We start from the raw sequence: 23,417 nt of genomic DNA, 5'->3' as shown, positions 1-23,417 counted from the left end.
TTTTAACCCAAAGTAGACATATTTCATTCCAGATTTTTGCTGAGTTTCTATGTACCTTTCAGAACTGATTAGTGTCCGAGCTGTTTTTTGGTAAGTAGTCAATTCCCATTTGCCTCAAAATTTTTAATAATTCATCAACAGCATTGTGTGTAACACCATTCTTGTTTACCCACTGAATTAATAAATTCTGTGGGTAAACAAGTGAATGATGATTATCATGGTCATCATTCTCCTCCTCACTTTGAGAATTAGATAATACATCATGAATATCAGTAAGATTCATGTGTAAATCATCAATTTCAGAGCCTAATCCATACTCTTGATTTGACTCAGCTTCAAAAGAACTAATGTCATTGTCTGACGACTCAATCTCTGAACTTGATGCTGCCTCAGTAAGATTAATGGGTTCACTAGTGTGTACAGCTGTATTTGGATGCATTTTGTGTATACGTTTTAGCCTTCTTGATACTTGCATCCATCTGTTGTTGTATTGGAGTCGCTTTTTCGCTTATACTCGTACATTCTGTTAAAGAGTGTCAAATTTCTACATTAGACTACCATATTACCTATATTATTGTTAATAATGTATTGACAGATGCAATATGTATTAAAATTCTAAAAATAAGTCATTCATTATATACAATGTGTGATAATTAAAGCTGGTGCATATAACATCCTTGTCAGGCACATGCAAAAGTGAAACACTTCCAGAATTGGAGACATGCAGAAATGTAACATATGGAAATAGAGGCATGCCAAAACAAAGACATGCATAAATTCAAATTCTTATCGAAATAATTTCTAGTGATTATTATATAAATTATTCCATCAGTACTAGATCAAATATTCAATACCATCCTCCCATTGGAAAGAGTAATCATGTCCTGTTGGACATTAATTATATGTTGAGATATAATCTAAAAGAAAATAGGGACATTGAAATTGTTGTTAAACTCTATTTCAATAAAGGACACTATAGGGAACCTAGAACCCTGTATTACAAGTGTAAGTGATAATTTTGGAAAATTTAATTAAAGCTAATTGTGTAGGACACCTGGAGATATGGTGCCCATATCTAAAGAATCACATCAACTGGTAAAGGTATAGACTTGCCAATAAGTGGCTCCCAGGTTAGAGGCATAAAATGCCAAAACTAGATGGTAGAATAAAAAGAAGATATTGTAAAAGGTAACCAAACAAAGATGCCACAGAAATATTAGAAAATTAACTTTCGCAATGGCTAATGGCTGTTAGTTATGGAGCTAGGTTAGACTATGTATGTTTAAATCTCTGATTTAAACAGAGCCAGTGTTCAGTCAAATAACTGAATTTATCAAATCTTATCCTTGTATAATATACAAGCTGATGTGAGATCCCTGTCTACAGGTGACTGGAACTATTATCCACTAGGCAGTCTACTGTATTTTATCAAACCGTTATTAGTATAATAGATCTCGTAATAATTTTGCAAAAATAATGGCATTTACTATTTTTAAAAGATTATTAGCAAATTTACAGAAATGGTGCATTCGGAAGACAAAACCAATTTTTCACTTTTGACAATTGAGCACCTGCTACATCCAGATTCTAGGGAGGAAAGGAAGGACGATCTTACTGGATCCCATAGCCTCTCCGAGGCACAAACCAGGCTTTTACATAACCCCCCCCCCCCCCCTGCACCCGAGCTTTTTAAAATAGTAAATGCCACTATTTTTGCAAAATTATTACGAGATCTATTATTCTAATAAGAGTTTGATAAAATACAAACCCTGGGGCCATAGAACGGCTATTTAATCCCCTTGAACGGACCTGTGCATGGGCCACTGAGGCATCGAAAAAAAACAGACCGGCTTGGGAAAAAAGCAAAATTGCGGTCTATGGCCCAGCTGATGGCTGTGCATGAATGGCTAATGGCTGTTAGTTATGGAGCTAGGTTAGACTATGTATGTTTAAATCTCTGATTTAAACAGAGCCAGTGTTCAGTCAAATAACTGAATTTATCAAATCTTATCCTTGTATAATATACAAGCTGATGTGAGATCCCTGTCTACAGGTGGACTGGAACTATTATCCAGTAGGCAGTCTACTGTATTTTATCAAACCGTATTAGTATAATAGATCTCGTAATAATTTTGCAAAAATAATGGCATTTACTATTTTTAAAAGATTATTAGCAAATTACAGAAATGGTGCATTCGGAAGACAAAACCAATTTTTCACTTTTGACAATTGAGCACCTGCTACATCCAGATTCTAGGGAGGAAAGGAAGGACGATCTTACTGGATCCCATAGCCTCTCCGAGGCACAAACCAGGCTTTTTACATAACCCCCCCCCCCTGCACCCGAGCTTTTTAAAATAGTAAATGCCACTATTTTTGCAAAATTATTACGAGATCTATTATTCTAATAAGAGTTTGATAAAATACAAACCCTGGGGACATAGAACGGCTATTTAATCCCCTTGAACGAACCTGTGCATGGGCCACTGAGGCATCGAAAAAAAAACAGACCGGCTTGGGATAAAAAGCAAAATAGCCGGTCTATGGCCCGGCTGATGGCTGTGCATGGATGGCTAATGGCTGTTAGTTATGGAGCTAGGTTAGACTATGTATGTTTAAATCTCTGATTTAACAGAGCCGGCTAATGGCTGTTTGTTATGGAGCTAGGTTAGACTATAGGCTAGGCTAGGTTAGAGCCAGTGTTCAGTCAAATAACTGAATTTATCAAATCTTATCCTTGTATAATATACAAGCTGATGTGAGATCCCTGTCTACAGGTGGACTGGAACTTCTATCAACTAATCCATACATCAAACCTGTCCCTTACAGCCCACAATCTATCATTAGGAAAACCATGTGAGAAATCTTTAAGGAATTCTGATAAAGAAGAGATCTAGGAGTGATTCTAAATAGAAAACTATCACCTGAGGACCACATAAAGAACATTGTGTGAGGAGCCTATGCCATGCATTCCAAGTTCAACAGCATGTTGTGGGGTGCCGATATTGTGTGCCATCACATGTAAACCAATCAAGCCCACAAATACGTCAACATGGACCAGCATTACACCGTCTAACATACTCTGTCAGATGTAACAACTAAATTTGTGAATTCAAGACCTAATCTATTGCATAACACAGTGTTAGTACGAGAAAAACATTACTTACATTCGAAGCCGTGTTTTAAAATGGCGCGGACCTTGGTCTACTGACGCTCCACACTGTGTGTTCGTTTGCGTATGATGAACGTGTGACAATTTACTACAACAATTATTTAATTATTCTTATTCTTTATTTTACTATTTTTAGGGTACATGAAATTTCCAAATTATTTGCACACAATAATATAATTGCATTGTCATAACCTTTATATATTACGGAAAATACGATGACATGAAAGAAGTCAAAGTGAAGTTGAAGTCAAAGTCATTCGCCGAACGTATTAGTCATTTTTTTTCTCCCAAACGATAAGGGATAACAAATCCACAGAGCATATAAGTCTAGAGTAAAGTCAATTTTATTCAGGAAAGTACATACATAGTTGATTTACAAACATAATGTTGGATTTATAGATAGAGCTAGTGCATACAATACCTAAAGCCAATATAGTAGGCATATAGCATTTCAGGCAACCGGGCAGTATATATGGACCCCTTACTCAAATCTCTGAATATGTTAGATATTAAGTCCCTGCACATACTCTCATGTGTATTTTATATATATAAAACGCTGCACTGTAATGTCAATCCTGACCTTAAAAGCTTCGTAGAAGGTTGTAACAGATCCCATGAGCACCACACCCAGAAACAAATACCTATTTGATATTCCAAGAGTACGACTTAGTCAAACTAGAAATGCTTTACAAATCAAGAGACCTCGAATGTGGAATGACCTTCCCAATTATGTTAAAAACTGTACCTCTCCCAAACCAGTTTAAGATAAATAAAGATAAATTTATAAGTTAAGAAAAATTCCACAAATCAACAACCCTGTTACTGACCCTGAATTTACCCAAGTCTTTCCTAAATCTAAACTTATCCAATTTATACCCATTGTTTCGTGTTCTATCTTGTGTTGACAATTTTAATACCCTATTAATATCCCCTTTGTTATATCTATTCAGGAAATTGTGGTTGATCTCGAACCCATTGATAATGTGACGACTTATACAGAATTTTGTAACTATATCATCAAGATTGTAACCAGCTTAGCTAAATGTAGTGTGGGGTTCAGTCCCTAAGCCCATATATGTGCCTCTCTAACCATTTAGGTTACAGGGCAAAAACATAAAAACAAAGGTAACTGCAGAAGGCCTATTGGCCCATACCAGGCAGCTCCTATCTATAACAGATAAACACTAAGTACTACCTAATTAACTCAATGTAACCTACCAACCTAACCCCCAAATGTCAATCCATATCTTTTATTTTAAACAATGCTGTTTTGTTGACCAAATTGTATTTTTACTCTTTTTCTGTCATGTTTCTCCCACCCCTGTTTTTTCCCTTTTTTCTTATTTTTTCTCAACATAATTCATACTTTAATTATGCAGATCAGGACATCACCTGATCAAACACATCAAACATCGTTTGACCACCATCAAACACACACATTTCGTGTGTGTTTGACGCTCACTGATATGTACCAGCGTTGTTTTATATATGGTGCTATTCTATCTTACGCTTTGTTGCTCTTTTTTACCTACGGGCTCATAGAACATTCTATTGCGAAAACATTGGCACAAAAATGAATGACGTACATACAATAATAATGTCAGGACAGTGATATAATTATAAACTTTCAAAGCACTGTATCGCCCATGTGTCGTCTTGTCACCAATACTGGGTAACAGTTCCGCCACTTCCCACACTCTTGCGGGTGGGCAGCGACCATTATTCTACGTTTATATTCATATCACCGTGTTGGGAATTTCATTGCGAGTACATTGATACCAAAATTAACGCTGTAGGACAAGTGTGGAAGTGATAACAATCCCAAGAGTAAAAACATTTTGTTGCTCTTGGGCACTCACGGCGAGTCATCTACGTAGGTATTTATTGGGTGCTGGTATTCATATAACTTTTGGTGACCGTTTTTGCTGATTTTCTTCTAGAGAATGTTATTGCGAACACGTTGGTACCAAAATGAAATACATAGCTCGAGAACTAAGGTCAGGAGAGTAAAAAGAGTATACACATTTTTGTTTTGACGCTTAATTAAGGTTATTGTGAGTACTCATCGCCTGCCTAGAAACTGGAACTAGTAATTCCATCTATCATACATATCATACAAGAGGAGCCACACATCTATGGATCATCCAATAAAATCAGCAGACTTTTAGATGTTACTACTGCTCGGCTTAGACTCGGTTACAAGTATCTCTGGGAATTCTCATTATCTGCTGATGTAGACCTGACCAAATGTAAACTGTGTCAACAAAATTATTCGCACACCCTCCGTCACTATGTGATGGAGTGCGAAAAGATACATGAATTTAGAGACAATTCTATAACCAATGTTCCAGCGATGTGTCAATATTTCATTCAAAATGATCTGCTACCAGAAATTTTAGCCAAATATCCCCAGTTTGCTAACTGTAGATAACAACTAAGTGATTGTAACCTATCCACAGCTGCCCACTGGATGGGGGACGGTGTGCAGGACAAACATATAAATTTTGATACTAGCTCTCCACATATGTCAGTTGCTTAATTTAGAACCTGTACTTGAGGTCGATCTCGAACCCATTGTTGATGTGATGACTTATATTGAATTTTGTAACTAGCTCATCAAGATTGTAACTTGCTTAGCTAAATGAATTGTGGGGTTCAGTCCCTGAGCCCATTATGTGCCTCTGTAACCCTTTCCACAACCGCCCACAAGATGGGTATGGGGTGCATAATGGGGTGGGGTGTCTTGGCCAAACGTGCCACATCAAAACCACAAGTTGACATTGAATGTGAATTAACAATGAGACAAGTAAGATTTATACTAATACATTTATACTAACTCTGTTGAGCGTTGACCATTTATACATCAAATCTGTTGATGTGAGCACTTTAGTTTAGTCTGCCGTTTAAGAAAAAAAGAGCATATCAATGGTATATCACAGAAAACGAATTTATCATAAACTCATGTATTTGTCTTATCATATTGAACTGCATTCATATTTTTAATATATAACAATATGAATATACAAATTTCTGTAAATCCCCTACCTTGTTGGAATCTGTGGAAATGAATGAGCAAATGTGCTGGCTGAAGGCGCTGAAGGAACCACATTGGTTTCATTTTGGATACAAATGTCCATGGAAATTCAAATATGGAAACTAATTATATAGTTGAACCTGCAGAGACGAGTTTAAGAATCTGTGTTGAGAGTGATGGACACAGCCTTCACAATTATACTTCAGAGAATGTAAACATCTAAGAGTCATTAGAAATATGTGTAGAATAATAAACCCTACATTGTTTGAGTTAGGGAAAACACCATTTGTGATATATAGATACTATAGCTGTTCCTAAAGATTCACCCTTTTTTGCACCAGCAAGATAACATATAAGATTTTAAGAGTTGACGAATGTTAATATTCTTGTTTGATAAACTGTGAACTTGAGACATAGTTAATAAGAACATATTAACACAACAAAATGTTTTCAAAATCCTTAACACCACTTTCCAGCAACTTATATAATTTATATAAATTATTTTAGAGAATAATACATAAATTATATATTTAAACATGATATAGTGTTTAGTGGAATGCATAAGGAGTCAAATTGTGTTAAAAAGAGCAATTTTTAGAAAATTTGGAAAAATACTTTTTTCTGTTCAAATTATAACTAAATGGATTATAAAGGTTTCACTCAGCCAATATATATCATTCACAATTTATTAATGAATTTTACAAAAAAACACCATAAATTTTATATTTAAACATGTAAAAACTATTTGTTTTACATTTGGAAGAAAATAATTGTAGAAAAACAATTTATAATTAAACCTTTGTGTTTGGATTTTTTGAGTAAAAGTTTCTCAAAGGCTCTCCTGCACCATTCTCAATGCAAATCATTCCCACACCTATGGCAAGAGATAGGCGAACGTTGTGTAGATGATTTGTGTTTGCTGGGAAGAGAGTGATGCAAAGGCTCAAGAGAGTGATGCAGAGGCTCAAGAGAATGATGCAGAGGCTCAAGAGAGTGATGCAGAGGCTAACGAGAGTGATGTAGAGGATCAAGAGAGGGATGCAGAGGCTAAAGAGAGTGATGCAAAGGCTCACGAGAGGGATGCAGAGGCTCAAGAGAAGGATGCAGGGGTTCAAGAGAGGGATGCAGAACCTCAAGGTAGGAATGCAGAGGCTTTAGAAAGTGATGAAGAGTCTCAAAAGAGGGTTGAGCCTCTCTTGAGCCTCTGCATCACACTCTTGAGCCTCTCCAAATCTCTGTTGAGCCTTTCCAAGGCTCTCGTGAGCCTCTCCAAGGCTCTCCTGAGCCTCTGCATCACTCTCGTAAGCCTCTGCATGACTCGTTTGAGCCTCTGCCATAACTCTCTTTAGCCTATGCATCCCTCTCTTGAGCCTCTGCAACACTCTCTTCAGCCTCTGCATCACTCTCTTCAGCCTCTGCACCCTCTCTTAGGCCTCTGCATCACTCTCTTAAGCCTCTGCATCACTCTCGTAAGCCTCTGCATAACTCTCTTGATTCTCTGCATAACTCTCTTGAGTCTCTGCATTACTCTCTTGAGCCTCTGCATCCCTATCTTTAGCCTCTGCGTAACTCTCTTGAGTCTTTGAATCTCTCTCTTGAGCCTCTGAATCACCCTCTTAAGCCTCTGCATCACTCTCTTAAGCGTCTGCATCACTCTCGTAAGCCTCTGAATCACTCTCTTGAGCCTCTGCATCACTACCCTTAAGAGAGGGACGCAGAGGCTCAAGAGAATGATGCAGAGGCTCAAGAGAATGATGCAGAGGCTTAAGAGAGGGATGCTGAGGCTCCACAGAGGGATGCAGAGGCTAAAGAGAGGGATGCAGAGGGAGAAGAGAGAGATGCATAGGCTTAAGAAAGTGATGCAGAGGATCAAGAGAGTAATGCAGAGGCTCAAGAGAATGATGTAGAGGCTTGAGAGGGATGCAGAGGCTCAAGAGAATGATGCAGAGGCTCAAGAGAGTGATGCAGAGGATCAAGAGACGGATGCAGAGGCTTAAGTGAGTGATGCAGAGGCTCAAGAGAGTGATGCAGAGGCTCAAGAGAGTGATGTAGAGGCTCACAAGAGTGATGCAGAGGCTCAAGAGAGTGATGCAGAGGATCATGAGAGTGACGCAGAGGCTCAAGAGAGTGATGCAGAGGATCAAGGGAGGGAAGCAGACGCTTAAGAGAGTGATGCAGAGGCTTAAGAGAGTGATGAAGAGTCTGAAAGGAGTGTTGAAGAGGCTTAAGAGAGGGATGCAGAGGCTCAAGTGATATATGCAGAGGCTCAAGAGAGTGATGCAGAGGCTCAAGAGAGTGATGCAGAGGCTCAAGAAAGTGTTGCAGAGGCTCAAGAGAGTGATGCAGAGGCTTAAGAGAGGGATGCAGAGGCTCACGAGAGTGATTCAGAGGCTCAAGAGAGTGATGCAGAGGCTCAAGAGTGGGATGCAGAGGCTTAAGAGAGGGATGCAGAGGCTCAGGAGAGTGATGCAGAGGCTCAAGAGAGTGATGCAGAGGCTCAAAAGAGGGATGCAGAGGCTTAAGAGAGTGATGCAGAGGCTCATGAGAGGGATGCCGAGGCTAAAGAGAGTGGTGCAGAGGCCTAGGAGAATGATGCAGAGGCCTAAGAGAGGGATGCAGAGGCTCATGAGAGTGATGCAGAGGCTTAGGAGAGGGATGCAGAGGCTCAAGAAAGGGATGCAGAGGCTTAAGCAAGTGATGTAGAGGCTCAAGAAAGAGATGCAGAGGCTTAAGAAAGTGATGCAGAGGCTCAAATAAGGGATGCAGAGGCTTAAGAGGGTGATGCAGAGGCTCAAGAGAGTGATGCTGAGGCTCAAGAGAGGGATGCAGGGGCTCAAGAGATTGATGGAGAGGCTCAAGAGAGGGATTTAGAGGTTTACGAGAGTGATGCAGAGGCTTAAGAGGGTGATGCAGAGGCTCAAGAGAGGGATGCAGAGGCTCAAGGGAGGGATGCCGAGGCTCAAGAGAGGGATGCAGAGGCTCAAGAGAGGGATTCAGCTGCAGGGAGGGTTTGGGCAAAATGTGATCCATCGCCTCTTTCAGTAATTGGCATATTTTCGGTATTAAATGTCGTAGTTTCAAACTGCGAAAACATGCAGAAAGCCGGAATTTGGCTTCAAAATATGGCTCAACGGTCGAATTTGGGATGTTTGGGATATTTTGGAAACTGCAGGCAAGGAATTGCGAAAATGTGATTCATCGCCGCTCTCAGTAATTAGCATATTTTCGGTATAAAAAGTCGTAATTTCAAACTGCGAATATGTGCAGAGAGCCAGAATTTGGCTCCAAAATATGGCTCAAGCGTCTAATTCGGGATGTTTGGGATATTTTGAAAACTGCAGGGTGGGTATGGCGAAAATGTGATCCATCGCAGCTCTCAGTAATTAGCATATTTTCGGTATAAATATTCGTAACTTCAAACTGCGAATACTTGCAGAGAGCCAGAATTTAGCTCCAAAATATAGCTCAAGGGTAAAATTTTGGATGTTTGGGATAATTTGAAATTTGCAGGGGGGTTTGGGCAAAATGTGATCCATCGCGGCTCTCAGTAATTTACATATTTTCGGTATAAAAAGTCGTAATTTCAAACTGCGAATATGTGCAGAGAGCACCAATTTGGCTACAAAATATGGCTCAAGGGTCAAATTTGGAATGTTTGGGATATTTTGAAAACTGCAGGAGGTTTGAGCAAAATGTGATCCATTGCCGCTTTCAGTAATTGGCATATTTCCGGTATAAAAAGTCGAAATTTCAAACTGCGAATACTTGCAGAAAGCCAAAATTTGACTCCAAAATATGGCTCAAGGGTCGAATTTGGGATTTTTCAGATATTATGTAAACTGCAGGGGGGTTTCGGCAAATTGTGACCCATTGCTGCTTTCAGTTATTGGCATATTTTCAGTATAAAAATTCGTAATTTCAAACTGCGAATACATGCAAAGAGCCACAATTTGGCTCCAAAATATGGCTCAAGGGTCGTATTTGGGATATCCTCTTAATCCTCTGCATCCCTATTTTGAGCCTCTGCATCACTTTCTTAAGATTCTGCATCCCTTTCTTGAGCCTCTGCTTCCCTCTCTTGGACTCCTGCATCCCTCTCATGAGCCGTTGCGTCCTTCTCCCCAGCCTTTGCATCACTCTCTTAAGCCTCTGCATCACTCTCTTGAGTCTCTGCATCACTCTCTTTAGCCTCTGCATCACTCTCTAAATTAAGCCTCTGCATCTCTCTTTTCAGCCCCTGCATCACTCTCTTGAGCCTCTGCATCCCTCTCTTCAGCCCCTGCATCCCTCTCTTAAGCCTCTGCATCACTCTCTTAAGCCTCTGCATCACTCTCGTAAGCCTCTGAATCACTTTCTTGAGCCTCTGCATCCCTCTCTTGACCCTCTGCATCACACTCTTGAGCCTCTGCATCCCTCTCTTAAGCCTCTGCATCATTCTCTTAGGCCTCTGCATCATTCTCTTGAGCCTCTGCATCACTCTCTTGAGCCTCTACATCCCTCTCTTGAGCCTCTGTACCACTCTTTTTGAGCCTCGGCATCCCTCTCTTAAGCCTCTGCATCACTTTCCTGAGCCTCTGCATCACTCTCTTAAGCCTCTGTATCCCTCTCTTGAGCCTCTGCATCGCTCTCTTGAGCCTCTGCATCACTCTCTTGAGCCTCTGCATCACTCTCTTGAGCCTCTGCATCACTCGCTTGAGCCTCTGCATCCCTCTCTTAAGCCTCAGCATCACTCTCTTGAGCCTATGCATCACTTTCTTGAGCCTCTGCATCACTCTTTTGAGCCTCTGCACCACTCGTTTTAGCCTCTGCATCAATCTCTTGAGCCTCTGCATCCCTCTCTTAACCCTCTGCAACACTCTCTTCAGCCTCTGCATCACTCTCTTAAGCCTCTGCATCCCTCACTTGATTCTCTGCATCACTCTCGCAAGCCTCTGCATCAGTCTGTTGAGCCTCTGGATCCCTCTCTTAAGCCTCTACATCATTCTCTTGAGCGTCTGCATTACTCTCTTAAGCCTCTGCATCACTCTCTTGAGCCTCTGCATCTTGAGCCTCTCTTGATGCAGATGGTGTTTACTACCCTTGGCGTGGTGTTCACTACCCTTATCGTCATGTTCACTACCCTTCACGTGGTGTTCACTACCATGGGCGTGGTGTTCACTACCCTTGGCATGGTGTTCACTACCCTTGGCATAGTGTTCACTACCCTTCGCGTGGTGTTCACTACCCTTGGAGAGGTGTTCACTATCCTTGGCGTGGTGTTCCCTACCCTTGGAGTTGTGTTCACTACCCTTGGTTTGGTGTTCACTGAAATTGGCGTGGTGTTCACTATGCTTGGTGTGGTGTTCACTACCCTTGGAGTTGTGTTCACTACCCTTGGTTTGGTGTTCACTGAAATTGGCGTGGTGTTCACTATCCTTAACGTGGTGTTCACTATCTTTAGTGTGGTGTTCACTACCCTTAGCATGTTTTTCACTACCCTTGGTGTGGTGCTCACTACCCTTCGCGTGGTGTTCACTACCCTTGGCGTAATGTTCACTACTCTTGGCGTGGTGTTCACTACCCTTGGCTTGGTGTTCACTACCCATGACGTGGTGTTCACTACTTTTAACGTTGTGTTCACTACCCTAGGCGTGGTGTTCACTACTCTTGGCGTGGTGTTCACCACCCTTAGCCTGGTATTCACTGAACGTGGCGTGGTGTTCACAACCCTTAGCGTGGTGTTCACTACCCTTGGCGTGGTGTTCACTACCCTTGGCGTGGTGTTCACTACCATTGGCATGGTGTTCACAACCTTGATGTGGTGTTCACTACCCTTGGCATGGTGTTCATTACCCATGGCGTGGTGTTCACTACCCTTGGCATGGTGTTCACTATCCTTGGCGTGGTGTTCACTACCCTTGGCGTGGTGTTCACTACCCTTGGCGTGGTGTTCACTACCCTTCGACTGGTGTTCACTACCCTTAGCTTGGTGTTTACTACTCTTGATTTGGTGTTCACTACATTTGGATTGGTGTTCACCACCCCTGGAGTGGTGTTCACCACTCTTCGCATGGTGTTTACTACCCTTGGCATAGTGTTCAGTACCCTTTATGTGGTGTTCACTACCCTTGGCATAGTGTTCACTACCCTTTATGTGGTGTTCACTACCCTTAGCATGGTTTTCGCTAACCTTGATGTGGTGTTCACTACCCTGGCATGGTGTTCATTACCCTTTATGTGGTGTTCACTACCCTTGGCGTGGTGCTCACTACCCTTGACGAGGTGTTCACTACCCTTAATGTGGTGTTCATTACCCTTGGCGTGGTGTTCACTACCATTAGCGTGGTGTTCACTACCCTTAGCGTGGTGTTCACTTCCCTTGGCGTGGTGTTCACTGCCCTTGGCGTGGTGTTCACTACCCATGGCATGGTGTTCACTAACAATGGCGTGGTGTTTACTACCCTTGTCGTGGTGTTCACTACCCTTGGAGTCATGTTCACTACCCTTTGCGTGGTGTTCACTACCCTTGGCTTGGTGCTCACTACCCTTCGCTTAGTGTTCACTACCATTGGCATGGTGTTCACTACCCTTGGGGTGGTGTTCACTACCCTTAGCGTGGTGTTCACTACCCTCTACGTGGTGTTCACTACCCTTGGAGTGGTGTTCACCCAGCAAACACAAATCATCTACACAACGTTCGCCTATCTCTTCCCATAGGTGTGGGAATGATTTGCATTGAGAATGGTGCAGGAGAGCCTTTGAGAAACTTTTACTCAAAAAATCCAAACACAAAGGTTTAATTATAAATTGTTTTTCTACAATTATTTTCTTCCAAATGTAAAACAAATAGTTTTTACATGTTTAAATATAAAATTTATGGTGTTTTTTTGGAAAATTCATTAATAAATTGTGAATGATATATATTGGCTGAGTGAAACCTTTAAAATCCATTTAGTTATAATATGAACAGAAAAAAGTAGTTTTCCAAATTTTCTAAAATCGCTCTTTTTAACACAATTTGACTCCTTATGCATTCCACTAAACACTAATATCATGTTTAAATATATAATTTACGTATTATTCCCTAAGATAATTTATATAAATTATAAAAGTTGCTGGAAAGTGGTGAGAAAGAATCTGAAAACGTTTTGTTGTCTTATATTGGCGTGTTCTTATTAACTAGAGTGAGTAAGAGTGAGCAAGAGTGGGTAAGAGTGAGTAAGAGTGACTGAAGGTGAGTGAGAGTGCCAGAGAGTGTGTAAGTGTGAGTAAGAGTGAGTATAAGTAAGAGTGACTGAGAGTGAGTAAGAGTGACAGAGTGAGAGTAAGGGTGACAGAATGAGTAAGAGTGAGAGTAAAGTGATTGAGAGTAAGGGTGAGTATGAGAGTAAGAGTGATTGAGAGTTAGAGAGAGAGTAAGAGTGATTGAGAGTTAGTGAGAGTAAGAGTGATTGAGAGTAAGAGTGATTGAGAGTAAGAGTGATTGAGAGTAAGAGTGATTGAGAGTAAGAGTGATTGGGAGTAAGAGTGATTGAAAGTAAGAGTGATTGGGAGTAGGAGTGATTGGGAGTAGGAGTTAGAGTGAGAGTAGGAGTAAGAATGAGAATAAGAGTGATTGAGAGTAAGAGTGAGTAAGAGTAAGAATGAGAGTAAGAGTGATTGAGAGTAAGAGTGATTGAGAGTAAGAGTGATTGAGAGTAAGAGTGATTGGGAGTAAGAGTGATTGGGAGTAAGAGTAAGAGTGAGAGTAAGAATGAGAATAAGAGTGATTGAGAGTAAGAGTGATTGGGAGTAAGAGTAAGAATGAGAGTAGGAGTGATTGAGAGTAGGAGTGATTGGGAGTAGGAGTGATTGGGAGTAAGAGTGATTGAGAGTAAGAGTAATTGAGAGTAAGAGTATGAGAGTAAGAGTGAGAGAGTGAGTATGAATGGGTAGGGGTGACTGAGAATGAGTAAGAGTGACAGAGTAAGAATGACAGAGTAAGAGTGATAGAGAGTAAGAGTGACAGAGAGTAAGAGGGACAGAGAGTATGAGTGACAGAGAGTAAGAGTGACAGAGAGTAAGAGTGACAGAGAGTAAGAGTGACAGAGAGTAAGAGTGACAGAGTAAGAGTGAGAAAGGATGACTGAGAGAAAGAGTGAGTAATAGTGCGTAAGAGTGATTGAGAGTGAGAGTAAGAGTGATTGAGAGTTAGTGAGAGTAAGAGTGATTGAGAGTAAGAGTGATTGAGAGTAAAAGTGATTGAGAGTAAGAGTGATTGAGAGTAAGAGTGATTGGGAGTAAGAGTGATTGAGAGTAGGAGTGATTGGGAGTAAGAGTGATTGGGAGTAGGAGTAAGAATGAGAATAAGAGTGATTGAGAGTAAGAGTGAGTAAGAGTAAGAATGAGAGTAAGAGTGATTGAGAGTAAGAGTGATTGAGAGTAAGAGTGATTGAGAGTAAGAGTGATTGGGAGTAAGAGTGATTGGGAGTAAGAGTAAGAGTGAGAGTAAGAGTAAGAATGAGAATAAGAGTGATTGAGAGTAAGAGTGATTGGGAGTAAGAGTAAGAATGAGAGTAGGAGTGATTGAGAGTAGGAGTGATTGGGAGTAGGAGTGATTGGGAGTAAGAGTTATTGAGAGTAAGAGTAATTGAGAGTAAGAGTATGAGAGTAAGAGTGAGAGAGTGAGTATGAATGGGTAAGGGTGACTGAGAGTGAGTAAGAATGACAGAGTAAGTGTGACAGAGAGTAAGAGTGACAGAGTAAGAGTGACAGAGAGTAAGAGTGACAGAGAGTAAGAGTGACAGAGAGTAAGAGTGACAGAGAGTAAGAGTGACAGAGAGTAAGAGTGACAGAGAGTAAGAGTGACAGAGAGTAAGAGTGACAGAGAGTAAGAGTGACAGAGAGTATGAGTGACAGAGAGTAAGAGTGACAGAGAGTAAGAGTGAGAGAGTAAGAGAGTGAGAGTGATTATGAGAGAGTTAAGAGTGTAAGGTGTGAGAGGGTAGCAGGCCAGGGAGGCAGGATGTGTGGTCACAGGCGAGGCCTAGGCCTCGTGATCTCTAATGTTGGTTTTTATATATATGTTGGATTTTTTGTCCTGTTTCAATTTATAATTATTTAGCAGGAATGTAATAAGATATTGCACAGTATTAATGTGACAATAATATATGCATTATTTCCTTGATAATCAAACTTGTTTGTTCAAAGATAATATACAATCTTTGAAGGAAACATTTTGAGAGCGCGAGCTGGCAACACTGGGCTGGTGGGTGAGAGAGACATATGGTTAGTTGTGCTCAGACCTTCAATGGTGAAGGTGAGAGACAGAGAAACAAATACAAAAATAATGGCAGTAGGCCAATATTGCGACAAAGATGTTATGCATAACAAGCAAATATGAGAAACTGAAAAAGGAAGGAAGGTCAGTTTTTATGATATATTATTGTAGCACTTCCTGAAGCCCTTCACACACGCACACACACAAAGAGCTCGACCCTTGCAAGCACAGCTGGGCGAGTACACTCACGCAAGCACAGCTGGGCGAGTACACTCACGCAAGCACAGCTGGGCGAGTACACTCACGCAAGCACAGCTGGGCGAGTACACTCACGCAAGCACAGCTGGGCGAGTACACTCACGCAAGCACAGCTGGGCGAGTACACTCACGCAAGCACAGCTGGGCGAGTACACTCACGCAAGCACAGCTGGGCGAGTACACTCACGCAAGCACAGCTAGGCGAGTACACTCACGCAAGCACAGCTGGGCGAGTACACTCACGCAAGCACAGCTGGGCGAGTACACTCACGCAAGCACAGCTGGGCGAGTACACTCACTTTTATACACCACACGCTGAGGTTCACTCACACCCACATATTTAATACATAAGTTTAATGCAACTATATATAGCCGTATATATATATATATATATATATATATATATATATATATATATATATATATATATATATATAATATATATATATATATATATATATATATATATATATATATATATATATATATATATATATATATATATATATTATACACACCGTATATAAGACTTGGTTCCCACACTTTTCCTGTATTTACATTAAACATTTTGTGCCGAGTTAGCCTCTAGCGCCGCGCCAGCCGTTCTAGCGCCGCGCCAGCCGTTCTAGCGCCGCGCCAGCCGTTTTAGTAGCTGGCAGGGACTGTTCATTACCAACACGAGTCTGTCTGTAGTTTAGAGCTTCACATGCTTCCTTATCATTTTCTATATCTTCAATAATTTGATAACCTGTTCATTCACTGTTTATGTCTTCCTTGCGTACGTAAGTTTGCGGTTAGTTACGTGGGATACAATGTTATTCTCATGTTTCTCTGCTTCTCTTACGATCATTCCGCTCTTATTTTTGCCGTTTTCATCTTAACAGTTCTTTCTGTAACATTTCAAAGTCATCTTGCTGTTCATTTTACCTTCCAGACATCTACTAAACCAGTGGAAAGATTTATACTTTTATCTTCCAAGTCCGCGGGCTGCTATACCCTACACACACAGCCTAACTCTCCCTATGGTCCGTTTGTCACAACTTGTAATCAAGTTGTTACATCTTGTTATAACGTTTTTATGACGTATTAGAACGTGGTTAAAACTGGTTGGGTGTTAAAAGTTGTTCAAACGTTGCAGCAACGTCGCAGTTTCGTCGTGTGTTTGGCTGGTATCAACTTCAGTCTCAGCCGGAAAGTTGGAGGAAGCCGTCTAGAACCCAACTCCTCGAGCTTCCTGCCACTGTGCGCGCTCTCTGGGTGTTTTCTGACATTTTGGCAGCTTCCTTTGTTGATAAGCTGGTCGACAGACTCGACACGGTGGGTCCCGGTAGTACAGTTGGGTTCGTTCTCAACTCATTGTCAGGAACCCTGGGGTTCGAATACCGTCGAGAGGGTGCCAAATTTGTGGGGCACGTTTCCCTTCACCTAGCAGTAAATAGGTACCCGGGGGTTAGCCAACTGTTATGGGTTGCACCGTGGGAAGGGTCTTGGCGAAACCTCTATAATAACCTAACATATATATATATATATATATATATATATATATATATATATATATATATATATATATATATATATATATATATATATACAAATGTTGCCTGTCACCGATAAAATAAATTATGTTAAGACAGACAAGGGGTTCCAGATCTTGCCGCACACGCACAATATGAACTTCTCTCACCCTGTCCATGGAGGACAGAAGAAAATGTATATATGCTGGTTAGCATTGTAAATGTGTGGCCACGTCTGTGGTAGAAAAAAAAATATACGCAGGGTCCTGGGTTACGAGGGTTCAACAAACAAAATAAGAACTGGCACCTCCAGGGATGTACTCCAGGAAGAGGACAAAAAAAGAAAAAGTTAATTTTTACCTCGTGAGCAAACTGGTCTTCCGGGTTACTTCCGTGTTCTCTACCTGTCGACCAGCCCGTGTTGTCTGCCAGTGAGGCTGCGTGTCTGCCAGCCCGGGGAGTCTACCAGCAGAGTCTGGTCTGCGGGGTATAATCATGAAGAGTATGTAATTTACCCACAAAATGAGTAGGCTCTAAGACCTGAGACAAGTATGCGCCGCTCTACGTCATCCCTGCTCTTCACACCTCTTCACCACTCTCGCTCTTGCCTTATTTATCGCCCTTGCTTCTCTCTGTCCCCTTTACGGGCTATTCATGCCCGTGCCACCTCTTGTGTTTGGCTTAATCTTTATCAATCACTCTCTGTCCCTTTTGCGGCCTATTTTTGGTACTGCCCGCCAGCTACAAATATAAAATAAAGATAGATAAATATAAATATCTGAAGATAAATATCTTCACTAGGATGTCTGGATGGATATTTAAACAATTCTAAGATTAACACACATTCAGTGATCCTAGGGAAATCAACAGAAATTTCCTGCTGTCAGAAATTTGCCCGTACTGGCATAAAATAGACGAGCCTCCCATAGGTTCAAAAGGTTTCTCAAGCCGTAGAGTAAAGAGGTAACTATTCTATTTTGTGATATGTCACACCGCTAAAGTCAGCTTACCAGGGACTACCACACATTAGACAATTATATTTTGTCGTAAGAGACAATAGATAGATGGATGGTTAGATGGATATGGATTGAAGGACCGATAGATAGATATGGATAGCGAGTAATCCTTATACTCGCTCCAGACCAATAGTAGAATATGGATTAATGGACAAATAGACGGATGCATAGGTAGATGGATAGATAGGTAGATCGATGATTAAATAGATGGATAGAGCGATATATGTGGATGGATGAATATGTGGATGTATGAATATATGGATGAATATATGAATAAATATATGGATAGATAGTTGGATAGATGGACAGACGGAAAACAGACCCGAGCAATGGCGGATACCCCCCCCCCTAGTAAACAAAACACGAACTACGAGGCTGTGTATAACAATAACAACCTTGGGGTCGACAACGACCTCGTAGCATTTCCGAGCTCGTAAGCTGTTTAATAAACCCAAAAGCCTGAAAAAAGATGCACAGGTTTCGTATGTGAACACGTGTAAATGTTTGATGAATCCCAGTCACGGTTTGTTGACTGAGCAACACGAAGGGCCGCTCAACCAGACTATTGTCACGTCAGATAGAACGATAGGAATTTAATCCTCCTATATATATTATATATATTTATATATATTTATATATATTTATATATATTTATATAGCACCACAAGATAATGCTCTTACTGAAGCATTGTGAGAAACACCACAATACAACGCTCTTACTGAAGCATTGTGAGAAACAATACAACGCTCTTACTGAAGCATTGTGAGAAACACCACAATACAACGCTCTTACTGAAGCACTGAGAAACACCACAATACAACGCTCTTACTGAAACACTGTGAGAAACACCACAATACAACGCTCTTACTGAAGCATTGTGAGAAACACCACAATACAACGCTCTTACTGAAGCATTGTGAGAAACAATACAACGCTCTTACTGAAGCATTGTGAGAAACACCACAATACAACGCTCTTACTGAAGCACTGAGAAACACCACAATACAACGCTCTTACTGAAACACTGTGAGAAACACCACAATACAACGCTCTTACTGAAGCATTGTGAGAAACAATACAACGCTCTTACTGAAGCATTGTGAGAAATACCACAATACAACGCTCTTACTGAAGCATTGTGAGAAACACCACAATACAACGCTCTTACTGAAGCACTGTGAGAAACACCACAATACAACGCTCTTACTGAAGCATTGTGAGAAACACCACAATACAACGCTCTTACTGAAGCACTGTGAGAAACACCACAATACAACGCTCTTACTGAAGCACTGTGAGAAACACCACAATACAACGCTCTTACTGAAGCACTGTGAGAAACACCACAATACAACGCTCTTACTGAAGCACTGTGAGAAACACCACAATACAACGCTCTTACTGAAGCATTGTGAGAAACACCACAATACAACGCTCTTACTGAAGCACTGTGAGAAACACCACAATACAACGCTCTTACTGAAGCACTGTGAGAAACACCACAATACAACGCTCTTACTGAAGCACTGTGAGAAACACCACAATACAACGCTCTTACTGAAGCACTGTGAGAAACACCACAATACAACGCTCTTACTGAAGCATTGTGAGAAACACCACAATACAACGCGCTCGCGGAAGCGTGCCAGCAGAAGACGACTTCCGTGGTGGAGGTGTTGCATCACGGCGCGTGTGGGGGCGTCCATCCTCAACACCTGTACTGGATCACATCTGCGGCAGTAACCTCCTGACACCCCCACCACTACCCCCGTCAGGTGGGGGGGATGGCGGCCGCCGACACCTGTCCATAATATGCCACTGATATATATAAAGGTCGACAAGGAATATACATGTTCTTGAAATGTTTCTCGAGTGAAATGGAGGTCTATGTAGACCAGTTTGTGAGTGCGGGGTGTGGCTGGCAAGGTCGTCCAGGCAGCTCTCTCCTGCTGCTGCTGCTGCTGCTGCTGCTGCTACTGCCGCTGCCGCTGCTGCTGCCTCCACGCCGGAGTCGTCAGTATTTCATGCCTCCCACAGCCTTCCGGCCTCAAGGCAGCCATGGAATAAAATAATGAATAGGAAATCCTGAGGGCGCATGTGGTAGGGTTAGGAACGGGGGTGGGGTTACCTTGAGATGATTTCGGGGCTTAGCGTCCTCGCGGCCCGGTCCTCGACCAGGCCTCTGTTATATACCCCCAGGAAGCAGCCCGTAGCTGCTTACTCCCAGGTCCCTATTTACTGCTAAGTGAACAGGGGACATCAGGGTGAAAGAAACTCTGCCCATTTGTTAACCAGACCACACACTAGAAGGTGAAGGGACGACGACGTTTCGGTCCGTCCTGGACCATTCTCAAGTCAATCGACTTGAGAATGGTCCAGGACGGACCGAAACGTCGTCGTCCCTTCACCTTCTAGTGTGTGGTCTGGTCAACATACTTTAGCCACGTTATTGTGACTCATCGTCTGCCCATTTGTTTCCGCCTCCACCGGGGATCGAACCCGGAACCTCAGGACTACGAATCTGAAGCGCTGTCCACTCAGCTGTCAGGCCCATGGTAGGGAGGCAATAGGGAAAAATGGTGTAAGGGGAAGGACGGGGAGAACTGGTGGAGACGGTTTGGTGGGGAGCATTGGAGACGGGGGAGGTGGGGGGAGTGGGGGGGGGGTGAAATGGGAAGGTAACTTTAGCCTGTCTTTACTTCCTATTGCATTACTTCTCCCATTTTCTGTTACCTTATATTTTTCACTGCCAATTACATGAGAAGCCTTCCGCTGCCTGTTATTTCCTGCTGCTCGTGCTTCCTGGTCCTGCCTCCTCCTCCTGCTGCTGCTGCTGCTGCTCTCTCTCCACTCCTCACCCCTCGACACCACCTTGGCTTCACGCACTAAATGATCTGCGCCTCGTTCAGTTAAGTTAGGCACCGTTGTGCCTGATCAGCGGCTGGACGGGTGACCACGCCGACAGCCTCGCCTCTCAGGACGGGGGACAAGATATTCAGACCTGTCCACCGACCGTCCGTCCCCAGACAGATCAATAATTATAATAATAATAATAATTTTTATTTAGGTAAAGGTACATACATAAAGAGATTTTACAAAGTTTGTTGGCTTTATAGATAGAGCTAGTACATACAATGCCTAAAGCCACTATTACGCAAAGCGTTTCGGGCAGACATCAAACATTATTACATTATCTCTGGCTATCTTCCTGGGGTATAAAAACTCACTCCTTATACTTGACGCTCTTGAAACAATTTCAAAAGTAATTGGCAAATTTAAGAGTTGCATTAATTGTCCGGAAGATCGTTCCCAAGTTGCGTCAGCGCACGTCTGGCAGCTGCAACGCTGTGCTGCCGTGGACTGCCTGGTAAACTCTCGTACAGTGCTCGAGTTTAAGCCTTCCTGGACTAGTGTTTAAATTCTTAATTAACGGATTTCTATGAAGGTTTTCAAGCTAAACTAAAATATTCACAATCAATTAGTATGTCACATATGCACTTATTAAATAAGCCAATATTGACTAAAACGGGTTGGTGCGAGAACGGGTTGGATTATCGAGGCAGGAACAATCAACTGATTGAACAAATCCACAAGGGCCGTGACGAGGATTCGAACCAACGTCCGAGATCATTCCAGATAATCCAAATCCCTTGTGGATTTATCCATTTGATTCATCACGCTATTGTGATTTCTGTGTGTAATCAACTCTGTTTGTAGTACATTCATGGAGGAATAATTAGCTCATCAAATGTTTAAAGGTCGTTTGCGCCGGAACCATTAATTCCGTGAGTATTACACCGTCCTCCACACAAGAACCAACAGCCCAGCGAATGTCTGTGTCTGGGGGGCGGCACATCTGTTCAATGATAACACAGGTGTCTTAAGGCCAGCTCAGCGTGGATATAGGAACGTAGACCCCGGCAGTGCCCGGGTCTCCCTACTACTCTTCCTCCCAGTTGACAAACCATATGCTCCAGTAAGGTTGACTCAGCCTCGGTAACAGCCGAGATATAGCTTGGAAGCCACTATGGACAATCAGTCCCACATGTCAGACTTCATGAAACTCGTTGGTTGTGGCAACAGAACCCAATCCTACTTGACGGGCCTGGTGGGGGGGGGGGGGTCAACCCCCAACTACCCCCCCATGACATTCGTTATACAATCCCAATTCACCGTGCGCAGCTTGGCGAGGCTAGCCACGAACGTCTGCCCCCAATCTTCAAAAAGACACATTCTCATATAGATATTCTATGTATTATATATAATCATCATGCCGTTCTATGGTCAATCATTTATCATACTGAATTACAAAATATAGTAATCCCCGGATTCCCCGTGGTGCAGTGTCAAGACTCGTTCGGGGTTTCGCGGCAGCTTTGACCTGGTATAGTATCCTGGCCGGGGAGGATTGACTGGGCGCCAATCCTGAACTATAGCCTCGGTTCACCCAGCAGTGAATGGGTACCTGATAAACTATTTGTCGGGTCGTATTCCGGGAAAAAATTTAGGATTAAGGACTTGCCGGAAACGCAATGTGCGCTAGTGGCTGTACAAGAATGTAAGAACTCTTGTATATATAAATAATATTGAAGCGTTGACATTTAAGTACCCTGGACGTGTTCGCTGTTTGTTTGTTTGTGTTTGTTTGTTTGTTAGTCAATGTTGCCAACTCCATGTGCCGAGTCATGACAATTGTCGTGACTAAGCCTCATATTATCTGAACTGCTTGTTGGTAAGACAATTACACACACCTCACATCTCGCCTCGTGCAACCTTGCCGACTACTAATGCTACCGGAAATGCTACGCTTCCGAGTCGTTTATACAGTGAACTAATTGTCGGTGATGACTCCGCTCTTGTGCCAACAGTTGTAAGTGGTGTGGGAGGATAAGGTTGTTCTCAAGTGTACTTACTCCCACAGTAAAGCTAATGACTAACCCCCGGAAATACAGTCATTGGTATACCAGTCTTCCTGGTAGTGACCGTCATGTAACTGAAATTGAAATAAGTTTATTGAGGTAAAATACACACAAAGGGATGAGGTAGCTCAAGCTATTCTCACCCCGTTCAGTACATCGTGTTAATACATACATAGACACACATCACAAACAATAAACGTATTACCCAACATTCTGAGAGATAAACATATACATTTCCTCCTTTACACAAGTACTCTCATGTAAC

The sequence above is a fragment of the Procambarus clarkii genome, chromosome 52 (assembly GCF_040958095.1).
Source record: "Procambarus clarkii isolate CNS0578487 chromosome 52, FALCON_Pclarkii_2.0, whole genome shotgun sequence".
Taxonomy (NCBI): Eukaryota; Metazoa; Arthropoda; class Malacostraca; order Decapoda; family Cambaridae; genus Procambarus; species Procambarus clarkii.
The sequence above is the reverse complement of the archived record's forward strand: the minus strand, read 5'-3'. Positions refer to the sequence as shown.